The following is a 15,006-nucleotide window of genomic DNA, read 5'->3' on the forward strand; positions in this document are numbered from 1 at the left end:
TAAAATCAGCATGACCATAAAATGGAATGTAGGAACATTCTACAATTACTGCAGTTAGAATAGCCAAAGCCTTTGAATACAGCTTTGTCAGGATTTTTATCCTCAAGAGCCTACCTATTCACAAATCTGAGCTGGTTGAACATCACAGAGTTAGATTTCCTAGTACGGTTATTTTTGCTCAGTAATAATTCATAAAAACATTTAACAACTTTCATGTAAAAATATATTTTAATATATCTGATGGAAACTATACCTGATCTTGGCTGGAAGCAAGAGAATGGGTAAGATGACCTGTCATCTATCGTTGCAAGCCACTGTTCCTATCTTTATCTTTCAAACAGCTATCAGTTGTAATGACAGATACAGTGAAATACAGCAGTCCCTTCCAAAGGGCTTGTAGTGTTCTGTGTGTGCAGGACAGTCATAGGAAAGGTCAATAAGGTCCCAAACACTGCACATGAAAAAGTTCAGTTGCTGGGGGGGATCCTCTGCCAGGCACATTTTGAATTTCATTTACTTTATATGTAAATTCATATGTAAATTCATATGACCAAATGGAACTTTTGCAACGGAGCAGCTACATCAGAGCTAAGCATCTAGGCTACCCTTATTCTCAGTGGTTAGAAGTAGGCATCTGAAGGACACAGTTAATTTCACCGAAAAGGTCTAAAATGGGTCAGTGGAAATGTGTTCTGGAACTGCCCATTTGTCTCTATTGGCTACAAAGACTACCCAGGGTGGTAGTACAGGTGTCAACATCTGCAGTTTAAAAATGTAAGGCAAAGTGAAATTACTTCCATCCTGCATATTGCCATCATTTTTCAGGGTAAAATTGATCAGTGGACTCAAAACAGATTTGTCATACTGCCTTTACCTGATTTTTGACTGCTCAATAGTTCATTATATCCACTCTGTGTCCTACAGTACAATGACCTATCACACGCTTCCAATTTTGGCTGATAGTTCTGCACTAGGTAAGAACATTATTAGCTAAGCTGAAGAAAATAAAACCAAAAATCCATTAAATTATGCATGAGAATGTATGAATTTCCAGAGTAATAGACTTTCTCCTATAGTCTCCAACGCTGAACAATAACAAGGATGGAGAAGACAGACTGTGTTGTCTTTCCCAATTTTACTTTAGATGTAGTAAGAGAAATTTCATCCTGATTCTGCCTACCCATCAATGTGTGCCCCTAAACATAAAGACTTAAAACTTTGTTGGTCCGTACACTGTACTTTAACTGCAGATTACTACTTTTATGTACTCTATACAGACTATTACTTGAGACATGTGCTTTGAATAGATCCTGTAGTGAGGATGTAATATCCAATAGAAGTGAAAAAAATGGCACAAGTTTACTGCACTTGCATTTTGTGTAAGATATAAAGAATCAACTTAACAATGGCTTGAACCCTTATAAAGCTCTGCAGGAGTAGAAGTGTTTTATGCATTGACAAGTCCAAAGCTACTGCTAATGAACCCTGGCCAGCAGTGCAGCTACCACAGACCTGCCCATAGCTGACATGATCTGTGATATTCATGGAAAAGATATTTTTCCCCTGCATACAACATCTCTTTGCCAAGTAAATTCAGACTTGGCACAAATAGAAATATTTGATTCTTATCTATTTTCTGCTTTGATAGGAAATATTGGTGTTTGGTGAGTTTTTTCTCCCACATATGAAAACTATATTCTCTGTTTCTTACAGCCTTCATCAAATACTTAGCTAACCATAGTTACTGCAATACAGTGAAAGAAGTGATATTCAGGAAAAAACCCTAGCTACCAGTCTTCTTATAGTGATACTGATCATTTAGAATTATCAAATAAAATAAGGCGTGATTTTCAAAGGGGACTAAATTAGATGTATATATAATTAATTCAATTTCCATTTATTTCTCTGTGAGAATTTTTAAAGGAAAGATGGAAAAATTGTAGACATTTGTTTTGAGCAAGCACAATGACACTGATTTTTGTTTATAAACCAAGCCTGTTTTGTTATGCATATATGACTATACAATTAATTTTCCATCTTAGAGAACTGTGTTTGTTTAGTTCTTTGTCATACATTTCTGTCAATATCCTTAATTAAAGGGGTGAAGATAGGGTGACTTAAAAAAGTGAAAAAAAAATATAAAAGCTCCCCTCCCCCCTCAAAGAACCACCAGAAGTTCTGATGGGGGAAAGTGCTTTCTATATTGTGGTAATATTTGGGGTAATTTATTGGTGTTTGAGTTTTTCATATTGGTGGTGTTACAGTAATCTTTTTATTGTGAATGAAGTCAGAAGTGCCAGATTAACAAATGAGTGCTTTTTTAAATCTTAATAATGAAAAATCAATAAGCGATTCTAAAATTACTTGTGACAGATCTCAGCCATAATAGAGGAATATAGTTTTCAATTCACTTGTGTACCTCAGTTCACTTACGTCAATGAGACTGATTATGTTTTAAGGCTGTGCAAAGAATTGATTTTTCAATTTAGCTTCTGAATTAAGCAATAGAAATAATTTTTATTTTGATAAGCCAGTGTTTTGTGGTTTTTTTGTTGTTTTTTTTTTACTTTAGGTCCCAGACTGATGAAGAAAAAATCAATTAGTTTGAGATCGAAATATTGTGTGGCCTTGTACAAACAATTTTCTTGGAACACAGATAAGAAAAAACAAAGGAGAAGATGGACCAGATCCAGACAAAGCTGCTGGAGAAAGACGCATATTTCTTTCTGCTGGAATGTTAGAACATCCACCTGCATTGTGCACCTTAGGTTTAGTTTTCAGTTCACTTTAGGGGAATTAAATCTTAAACTCCTCTAATCCTAACTGCCAAGCTGCAAATGGTTTTGTAAACAGAAGAACAATTCTAGCAGAAATAACAGAAGTCTTATCTTCTCTCTTTTCTACATTACCCTCAAAATATCTGTAGCCTTGGAAGAATGAAATAACCTGTTTCAGATTCCTACCCTCAGAATCAGAAAGAGAACAGACCTAAGGTCAGACAAGCACCATAACAGGTGGGATGTGGAGCATCCTATGAATAAGATATCTGTATGTTGGAAGTACTCGCTTTTGTATAAGACATCATCACTGAGACAGACAGAGCAATAGCTTGATAGTATTGGGTTGAGAAAACCTTTCAAGAGCCACTGAATTTAAAAGCACTAATACAAAACAGTTCAGCGAAAGGTAAATATGATCTCCCATTTCTGCTTTGTACTCTGAATTTTGTATGAATGTCAGGAGCACTAGATTAAGCAGTCGTAATGATAGTTCTACATTTGTGTATAATGAAATTTTCAAAATTCTGATAATGACCACATTTGGCTTTCACTCACATCATTTTGAAGTGACTTAAAATGCATTTTTTGAGTAATTCATCATTGTCAAATCATCATCTCTATCATCTCTGCTCATCTGACAACAGCCTTAGCCTCAGTCCTTCAATGGATTAGGATGGGGCAGAATTAAAGGATACCATTGGGAACACTTGGCACAATAAGGGTGTTTGATACAGAGTAGGTTTCATTTTATATCATGTTACTATATTACTGCAGTTACAGGAAGGAGAACCATTTCTAGTTTCTCAAATGCACCAAATGTTGGAGTTACAGAATTAAATTGTTTGACTGAAAGAATTGAAATGCATAAATGCAGGTTCAGAAAAAAAGTGTTAAGATGCTGGATGCATTGCAAATTCAGAACATGACTATATGAACAAGGGCAATTTGGCAACACGGCAGTCACTCCCTCTAGTCCTCTGCTCATGGGGTTTAGTGACTTTCCTGACTATTTTTGACAGACTTTGTTTTCTTTGTCACACCTCTCTTTATTTCATAGGCTGAGCAAAGAGACTTCAGTCCAAATTACAACACATCCTATTTCCTGCCACATTAGTACCTACTTAATACAAAACTCTCCCTTCTCTCTGTCCCACATACACATACATACAGAAAATTAAGAATAGGTGTTTTTGCATAATCTGATGGTTTAAAAGTTTGTAGATGGAATTAGAGCCTGGATTAAATCAAAATGAGTAAGAGGTCAATTTAATCTATAGCTTTATATAAACTTGTTTTTGAAATAAGGAACATGAATGATGTAAATTATATTTGTTTGAACTAAAAGAACTCTTGATTATGCAATTTCAAGGTTTCTGGGGAGGTAATGAAAGTGTCTAACTGAGAACCTAAAATTTTGTTGAGAGGAAGTGTGCATATACAGCACGATCAGAGGCTTGCTTTTTATAGATCTCAGAAACAAGATTTCAAAGGATATATCTGGCAAACAAGTTCAATCTCCTGCTATTGCTGACTGTTTTTACAATAATTTTTAAGATGTAGACATCTATATTAAAATAAACTTTTCTTCCTAGAGTTTCTCAGTATTTTCCTCCTACACTTCCTCACTTCAGATGGATGCATTTCAGAACTTCTCCTCTCTGATAAGTGTAATGATCTCTCTATACTCAAATGGGGTACAATATTAACCATATCCAAGGTTTCTGTTCACTCTCTCCTTATTCACATATTTATATTTACCTTATTTTAACAATCTTCTTTTTAAATTAAGCTCTGATTTACCTTTTTGAAGATATGTCTTCTTTTTCTTTTTTTCAAGCTGCAAATTGCTCCCTGTAATTAATGACCTATTAGCTACTTATTGACTCAAGAAAGGATAAAACTTATTCAAAGAACTCAGGATGTAAATCTGAGAATGAAATATTTTATTTCACTGCACTATGCAGGTAGATTAACCTGCCCATTAAGAAGTGTACTAATACAAGCATCTTCATTAATTTATAGAGTTTATACTGGTCCTTGACTGAGGCCATTCACAACAGTAGTCAACTATTGATTTAATAATAGTCCTAGGGTGACTCACGCACAAAACTCTTTTTGAAGTGCACATAAAAATTATGCCAAAAAACAAGTAGCTATTCCCTCCAAAGTTGATAATCCTTTGCTGCATTTGCAGAGGCTGGGCAGATTCCCTCCCAACACTTTTTTTCCCCTCAAATTCCTATGCAAACCAAGAATATAGTTCTGATCTCCTTCAGCACTGAGTTCCCTATTCCCTGCAGCTATTCTAATTCAGATAGTAGCTTTTATACTGTTTTGCTGGAACAATGTCTTTTACTAAGACTTTTAGAAATTATTTTCCATTATGCTCTTAGATTGAATTTGGAGTTCCCTGCTTTCCATACCTGAAACAGATCAAGATATCTGAATCTCAGAAGGCACATACTCTTCTGTTACTTCTGACACTGGAGATGTCTGTTTTCAGTTAGCGCCTCTCTTTCAGTCTCAAGCTTTGTAAGTACATATATGATTGCAGAATTACTTTGTCTTCAGCAGCATTGCCTTCTCTACATCTGAACTCCAGAACAATTTAGAAACCTAAAGACTGTTTCCCAAAGGATCCAATCTAGTAACTGTACGTCAGAGAGTCTCATGAACTGGCAACAGAGAGTTCAACCTATGCCAAGCTACAACTGCTTCGTTCAGAAACCATGGCTGGGAAAAGAGATGTGATTGCTGTGGTGGGGGCAGCTGGCACGCTGTTTAGAAGTTGGAGCATTCTGGTGGAAGGCAATATGCCTAGGTTTTAATCATTGTTCCCTAGATAACTTACGCACATTAAATTTGATTTGGGATTAAAACAAAATAATAATAATAAAAACAACATACATTATTTGTCCTGTATGGAGTAGATCCAGAACTAACCTGTCCAGTTGGGTGCTTTGGGTATCACTGTCAGCCTCAAGCTAAGCTATAGCCTTGTTGTGAGGGCATTTGCTTGAGATATGAAAGCTGTGGATTTAAGTTTGTTGGAGTTGAAGGGAAATAAATAATTCTCTATAATATATTTATAAAATGGGCTACATTCAAAGGGTAGGTAACATCAGGTGTGTCTTAAAAAAGGTGAACCCTGCTTGATTGTTTATGTGTTTAGCCTAAAGAAAGGATTTAGCACCTGAATTCAAAATGCTTAAAGTCTCTTTAGATTCTAAAAAACAGAAAAGGGGAAAATGTGTTCAGTCAAACATACTTATTAACCATCCTCTAGACTCTCTAGACTCCTCCAGACCTCCATACTGAGAGTGTGTGACCCATGAATAGCTAAACCTTGTCAAGTTCAGTGACTTTCTGCATCACCTGCATCCCCACACTGGCAACAACTGATGACACTTGTACTTGTAAACAGACAGGTCAAGTGACCTAGTCTGGCCACATCCACACAATATTCTTGACCTTGGGCCTGTACCTGGTATGGTATCCTTGGATCCATATATGTATCAAGGATTTCTTCTTTATTTTTCAGCTAATATGTTTGAAATAATGAAAGAACTTTGCATCCCAGAATGTTGTTTTCAGAGCATGTTACTGAGGGCAGCTGTTGTAGTTTCTGGTGTGCCATAGACAGGGCTTGTGGGTGTATTCAAGGTACAAGACTTGCTGGAATAGTGCTGGAGGTGGGAGGGACAGGGTTAGTAGGGGATAGCAGGGTGGAGAAAGCTCTGGGTGCGGGAGTGGCTCTTGGCTCGTGCAATCCCAAGCATTTTCTAGGAGAGTGCTAGATGGTACAGGTGAAAAACATGACAGAGAGTATGTTAATAATTAAGTAGTATGAGTGGTTGGGTTCAGGGTTTGAGCTTGTTCTCTAGTCCCATTTTATTTAGCACTGTAGACTTAGCCAACTGAGATAAGGTTTTACTGCTGGGCTCATTTTCCACTAATCCAAAAAAATGTTCAAACATGACTAGATAAGGAGACAGAGGCAGATAACATCAGGCTGGTTTCAAGGATTGAACAAAGGTAGCAGAAAATATTTCCTTCTCTCATTCACAGCTAAAGTAAACTATGATTTTACCCTCTGCTACACATGTATGTTTTAGTGAATTTTATTAGAATGGGAATGGTACAGGGACACCAGAGCAGAAATAGAAAGTAAAACAGGAAAACAGATCTCAGAGGTGCAAAGAAAGAACTATGAACATGTTATAAACCCAGAACTACAGAAATGAGTGAAGAGGAGTCTTAAATAAGACTTTCATAAATACAATGACACCTTCATTCTAGTCCCAAAATAGATCTTTAAGAAGAGCTATTTACGTTAATACTGTGATACTGAATTTTATTCAGGTATTTGTTTTAAATAGAAGATCAAACTAATAAATGAGTCTAGAGATATGTCAGTAAAACAGAAAAATGACTTGATTTTTAAAAATTAGCTGATACATCTTTGGCCAACTCCAGTGTCCAAATCTATTTGTCTTAAAAATTATGAAAAGAGATGTTATCCTGTTTCTTTGAAAGGTCTTGAGACAATGTGTCCATAAAGAACAATAAAATAATTACTACCCAGATTCATTTAGAATATAAATAAGGAAATATGGCAGTTTAATTACTTCTTATTGAGTTTATGGATTTTTAAATTATCACTTTATTGTAAGTCATAATTTCAGAGATTGTCAAATTATTCTTATTCTTATTCTTATTCTTATTCTTATTCTTATTCTTATTCTTATTCTTACTACTATTTGTGTATCTTTGGTTAAAAGTGTAGACAATTCATTAATGGCAACAGAAATGACAAGAGACTTAGCAGTTGGCAGGTTTACAAAATAATATAACAATACATATTGTATAATGTGATACCTAAAGTAATTGTAAACATATTAACATTCAGTTGTAATAGTGTTTTAAAAATGCAGAACATCGTTGTTGCTCCCTGAAAAGATCTCTTTTCATGTCATTTTCCTCACAATACTCCATGCTGTTGGTTTTGTGCTGTATTTATTTAAATGAATGTTAAATCACTTTTTTAAACATTGTAAGTTATTATCAATTACATGCTTATACCATTTATTTCAATAAGACAAATTTAGAGCTGAGACTACGCCCTCAACCAGGTGCAATGTCTACAGTAGAAATGCAGATCCATAAAGGACTGAACTGGCAGATTGTTCTCCATGCAGTGCTTTTACCTTTCAGTTCTGTTGTGATTTCTGAGTTAGTGTGAGAGGTACTTCGCAGAATAATGGCCTGAAGTGAAGAAGTGCTGATCAAGCCTTTTGTCATTGCAAAATAAATCATCAGCCTGCTGTTTTTAGAATCCCATGGACATGGCTTTATAGTGTGACTCTGAGAAATATTTTTTCTAATTTTTCAAGAGGATGAGCAAATCTGTGAGAAATGTTTGCTGAGAAATCAAGAGCCCAAGTTGGGAAGGAAGGATAAGATATAACTTTAACACATTTAATTCCTTTGACTATGCCCGCACTATAAATCTGCCTACTTCTGGCAAGGGCACTAGCCTGTTATTTTTTAGTGCATTGACAGCCATATAAAGCTGCAAAGGTACTGAATCAAGTACGTTATTTACTAGCAAAGATGACAGTGGGAAAAGCTTGAATGGCAGCTCTACATCCTGCATTAACTTCTAAAGAGAAAAATCTGAGAACAAATCTATCATAAGGGCTTTATACCATAAGGACCTTTCTTTCAGATTGTAGTCTAGGTATTGGGTACTGATGAACCTGAGACATCCAGGTCTCTGCTGTGAGTAGGAGAAATAGTGTTGTACCACTTCTTCCAATGACAGGTTACTAGCACAAAACTCTATAAACTTGGATTAAGTGCAGTGTGTCTATATCGTATTAAAAGGATTTTACACTGTCTTACTTAAAAGATCTATGATCTGTGTAGATAAGATGATGATCAGCCTTAGCCACCCAGTCAAGTAATTTATTAAGATCATGGCTTTGTCCAGATTTTGCTTGATACTGTTTTGTGAGTTGCTGCCTTGGAGACCCTAAATTGTGAGGAAACATAATTTAAATTAATTTCCTCAACTATGTGCAGTTCACCTCAATCAATAGAGGCAAATATTGGCCCTACATGACTATAAAAGCATCTTTTTTGTTCTTATCTAAAAGTAAATCCATCTTGAAATTAAACAACTTGCTGCCAAGGTTCTTTTTTGCTGGGCTGATGTGATATTTTCAGATAGCAAGAGAGGCTGGTTTGTACTATAATCAAACACACTCCACAGGTGGTTACTTGACAGTGAAACTGGGAAAACTCTTATCTGTCCTTGTATCTTAAAAGGCAGGGAACGTGCTCAGATGAAGTGTACGAATATCACTGTGAGTAAAGTGAGAAGGCCAAATGCACTGACTGCAACTGGAAGAGGTTGCTGTGAGACTTGGTGATGAAACGTCTTTTGTATTAATCCTCTTCATCAAGGAAAGAATACACTTCACACAACAGATGTCTTGACTCAAGGTGTTTGGGAGATTCTGTGAATCCCTTGTCAGGACCAGTGTGAACCATTCTAAGGATAAAAGAGACAAAGCAGATTAATAAAAAAGAAAGGGACAGCTGAACAGCAGAGAGAGGTTTATCTGAGAGGTAGAGAGCCACATGTGATTCAGAGCAGATATTAAACCACTGGTCTCATTCTGCCTTTAAGAGCAGAAATCTCATTTTGAGAATCTCCGATGAGGAAAAATTATTACTATGAGCAATTGTGTAAATAAGCCTAGTTATGTTGTAGCTGAATTTGTCCCAAAATTTTGTTTGAATAACTGTCATATTTCCAAGTACCTGGGAATGAATATCTGACTGAAGATATTTTCCTTGATGATATAAATGTCTCATACCTTATTTGCCAGCAGTTGTTGTAAACTTACTGACATTTTTCCTGATTATGTGACTCTATACCCACAGCATTCTTTTGCTAGCTAATAAATCAACTAAAGTATCACACATCACAGGTTTTTTATATGTTATGGCCATACCCAAGGAAAACATTTAAATGGATGTCCTTCAGTAAACAAAAGAGTGACCCTCTTGATTTCAGAAATATAACCTGAAACTTTTGTTTGCTTCCTGTGTAAGATGACTACATTCTACAAATAGCTTTGACATTTCTTCTCATGGATAATAGATCTGCCATTATTTTCTAGAACCTGCTTATTTTGTAATTTGAATTTGGATTTCATCTTTAAGGAAAAAATGTAGAGGATCAGAAACGATTGAATTCACATTTATTTAATAAATTGTGAAAACTACAGAAACACTAATTTATACCCAAGAAAAAGCTGTTTTTTCTGGTTAACAAGTTGATAACTCCTATTGCTAAGGATTGCATTTCCATCACTATAAGCTATAATAACACAATGTTAGTATATTGTAAAATCTGTGAATGCAAAGATTCATATTAAACATTAGCATATTTTATGACAGAGATTTTTATCTGTAACTTTTCTAATACAGTAATGGAGACTGGTAATGGTAAAAATAGCATTATGCTAGATGGGTAATAAAAGCAATAAAAAAGCCAAGGCGTGGGTACTTGGATAGAAGAATCTATGAAATAATTGCTTACATAGCAATGAATTTGAACAAACAATTCCATAACCATTTTTTTTCCTTCTGTGAATTATTTCCACATATTAAAAACTCAGAACATCATATAAAGAAAAGGACAAATAGGTGGATGTATTTACAAGCATTGTACCAAAATATTTCTGAAGCTGATTCTGAGGAGCTGCAGAATGGTCTAGGTGACTAATTGTTAAAAAATGCAGATGAAATTCAACACCAATAATTGCACAGAAATCACATGGAAAGAAAAACAATCCTAGCATTAGATATAATGACATGCATCAGTGTAACTGTTTTCACTTAGAAAGAGATGAGAGCTTTTTGGTTAGTTCTCTGACAATCTGAGCTTGATGCACTGTAATGGTCAGAAACCAATCACAGTGAAATGATCTATTAACAAAGAAATATAGAGCAAATAAGGAAACATAATTATACCAAAGTGTAAAAGTGGTATTTGCAAATTGTAAATATTTCATTAATTTCTGGAAATGCAAACACATGAAAACCTCCAAACATGTAAAAAGCATGGAGAAGGGTGTGTGGCATGATAAGAGGTAAGAAATTGCTTAGGATGAGTGAAAAAGACCTTAGGGTTTCTAATTTCTGATTGCTTTCCCTTCAGATATATAATTTCCAGAGCACATGTTTGACATGTTGCTTCATCAAAAGGAAAAATAACTCAGTATATTCCATGATGCTCTTCAGGATTGTATGTATTTGCTCTAAATTAAAACTAGACACCTAAGTCTTAGCTGTTCACCTTAGCTATGCTATCCAATCAATAGAGGGAAATAGACACTACAGAAGAGTTTTGTCTCACCTTAAAATAGTAATCTAAAATTGCACCAATTAATTGCCCCTGAGATATCTGTTTCCATCCACTAATTTTAAAGATGGCTTAGAGTGGGTACCTCAGCTATAGTAATGTGCTACTGGTGTTTCTGCCATATATATGTGCCCTTGCTCATTTACTATTGTTGCATTTAAGGTGACAAATTAATTTGGTAAGAGATGAATCCCCTTGTATTCTAGCCGATCCTCAGAGATTAGAGGGGCTATGGGTGGCTGGATTTATCTTTTAATAGGTATGGCAATTATTGCCATAGCTATAGGCCTGACACTAGATGCACAAACAGCCCATATGCTGTAGATCTGGTTGCATTCAAGAGAAGCAGTCAGGCTTACAAATAGTACCATTTATTCTTATGCAACATCTACAGATTCTTTGAGATTGCCTACGATAAATGCACAAACTACAAGTTGGCTATATAGCACTACACACAAAAACAATTTCAATCACACACACTTAATTCCCAGGTAATCACCCAGCATAGCTGAGGGCCCAAATCTTACCAAAAGGTGTCCCTTCTAGGTGGGGTGGGGAGCAAGGAGCACAAACAAACCCGTCGATCTGTAACTCTGATTTGATATCGTGTTATTGTCCCCCAAGTTAGATACAAACTCAGGGCAGTATTTATCTAAGTATGTATGTGTGAGTGGATGGGACTGTGGTCAAGCCATTGTTTCTTGAGTAACGACAGAGCACATTCCTTGGTGCAAGATGTGTGCTGGTTTTGTGGGAAAAGAGGAAGAATGAGAGATAAGTTCCACAGAGTTGTGGAAAACAGTCCTTGAGAGGAGAGGAAGAGCAGGAGATAAATCTGCAGTGTTGTGTCAAATATTCCTTGAGAAAAGTGGAAGAACGGACTGTGCAGCCTTCACCTCACTTGACATTCCTCCTTGGTGCCATGGCAACACAGATCACTGGATCTTCATCCTGCCCTGTGTTTGTTCTGGGCACCATGTGTTAAGAAAAAGTATGTTTTGCAGTTTTTTAGCTGATTTGCTTTTCCCACACTTCCAACAACTATATACACAGCATCCATATCCATATAACATATACATAACATCTCTTTAAAATATACATATAACAGTTCAAGGACCGTTTTGGTTTTGGTGTGTGAATAGAGATGATAGCTCTTTGGTCTCCAGTGTTGTCCAGAATAAATATTCTATAAAGATAAAAGGTTGATCAGTTTTCACTTTACTCCTGTAATGGTTAACTTGTCATCAAGTCTTGGACATTTTTTTATTATACAAACTTCTAACGGAGGAGAAATCAACTAGATAGCAGTTTATACAAGAAAAGCCAGAAAAGAATCAGTTGAGGATGCAAACCTATTTCTAGCACTCATTTGCGATAGCAATGAAGAAAGAAGAGTATGCCTATTGTATCTACTGCTCACCTCTCTACAATGACTATTTATTTCAAAGAAGCTTCTACTGTTTCAAGAGATGTTAGTAAATACAGGTAAAAGCATGTTTTCAGTGGAGTGTGATGATTTGAATGGCATGTGAAGACATGAAGTAGTATGGCTAACAGGTCGTGGGTTAATGAAATAGTTTTTCTGTTTCCTTGCAAACTGGTGTTTTTTCATACTTTTGAAAAAATCAGAGTGTTAAAATCTGAGGGCAAAAATTTTGTTGCAAAGATTGTAATTAAAGTTCAAAGCTATTTGTAGTAAGAGCCAGTTATAGCCAAAATATTACATCGTATATGTGGGTAGGATTTTGCTGCATGGTTTTATTAGTTTAAGGCTATAGTATTTCCATTTTTATTGTTACCTGAGAAATCTATTTCCAGCATAGTTTGTTCATGATGCTACTAACCTGTTGTAAGTACATAAGATTTGTTCTTCAGACACTGCATAGCCTTCCTGTCAGATTTTGAAATGATTTAACAAAATTATTGTTGACTTTAACATGCTTAATGGTCTGGAACCTTTTTGTATAAACCATTTGCATATTCCTAATGGAAAAACGGTGAGGTATTTCTCTGTCAGCTATTTGCCAGTTATGAATATCACCTTATAACATTTGGACAGAAAGGTGTTTTTTTCCCCATATTCTCTTATCACATGGTTTTGCTCTTGCTTTTCTTAGCTTAACATCAACATGCATCTTGAGTTTGTGAAGCTGTTGTGAAATAAGGTGCATAAATATGCCTTTTATTGCATATTTATGCACAACACAGTAAGGTTGCAAGCCTGAACCTTTTATGTTCATTAGAAAAAGTCCAACTTAAAAATACAGGAGTGTGATCAGGCCCAGTGAAAGCACAGTCTTATGTTAAAGGAAGAAAATAAAAGTATCAGGAATGAATGCAGATTTAGGTATGGAAGAATATTAAGTAGAATTAATGAACATTATTCTTTTTATTCCTAAGCAGTGAATATAAAAGTTATTTTAAGCCATTATTATTCTTTATATCCAGTAAGAACTGAGGAAAATGTACAGTGATTTGTAGTATAAAGAAGACAAGTTTTGTTTGTGCTAGAATCAGAAATATGAAATGTGGTAATTTCATTCTTGGACTGTCCCTTTTGTTATGGTAACTCTTATATCTGTTTTTTATTAAGTAAGAAAGGTTATCTTTCATCTTAACAAACTCCTTGCTCTTTTACTTGATAATGAGAAAACATGCCTTCCACAGCAAATTTAGTTGTAAATTTTGTCAGTAGAAGTCTGCTTTATTTAACATAGTTGTTTCCTAGACTTCACTGTGTTCAGGTTATTACAGAATGCTATTGGTATTTTTGTAATTTTTTGTGATATTATTAGTATAATGTCAGTATATACATGGAACATCAACACTAGAGTTAGAGAGTGAAAGAAAAAAAAAAAACAACCAAAAAAAAAAAACCCAAACAAAAATGCTTTTCTGTTCCAAGAAGTTAGTAAACTCCCATGTATTCAGAACTAAACTTCTGGGCAGTAAGTGAAACAGGAGAGGATCATTCTGAGAGAACAGTTTATTGCAAAGTTCAAATCAATCAAAAATAGTTCAAAGCAACATAAATTTGAGATTTCCTTTTTAAAATGTTTTTCCTTTCCAAGGTGAGACCTATATTTATAATATAACTAATAATTTATATTTAACTAATTTATAATATAACTAAAATAACTAATAATTTTTGAACCTCACTGACTCTTCTCTCAAATTAATACCCAAAACATGAGACAGGTGTACAATCAGAAAAAGTCTGTCTCCATGTCTCCTGTTGCATTTCATAGATATTAAGAATATTAAGAAATTATTTCAACCTTACCATGGTCCTTCACAGGAATGAATTCTAGTTTCAAAATAGTTTCTCAGTTTCCCTTCTCAACCAAGGATATGTAACCATTTATATGAAAAGAAGCAACTGCATAGGGATGTTAATGTTTAAGACAATCACCTGGCGTGTACAAATGACAGGAGTTCAGGAAACTCTCCAAATTTGAAATAAATATTGGACTCATTCTTAAATCTATCAGATCCCTTTCAGACTAATTATCTATGGTCTCCTGAAGCTCAATACTTTGTCAAGAGGCCATAACATTGCTGGATATAACCAAAGTCATGCTGAAAGCATGGAAAAGTAATCTATATAGCAATGTACAACATGTCAGTGGATACTGAAAAATGTGGGAAATGGTTGAGGCAGAGGTAGTAGTTTAGTCCTGTTTAGAAGTGCAAATTAATTGAGAGTTGGCATATAACTTATTAAGAAAGTTTTATAAGATTTCATGAGATTTGGTCAGCCAAGATCAAACAAGAGACCCTGTTGTACTG

Source organism: Strix aluco, chromosome 5, assembly GCF_031877795.1.
Source record: "Strix aluco isolate bStrAlu1 chromosome 5, bStrAlu1.hap1, whole genome shotgun sequence".
NCBI classification, from domain to species: Eukaryota; Metazoa; Chordata; class Aves; order Strigiformes; family Strigidae; genus Strix; species Strix aluco.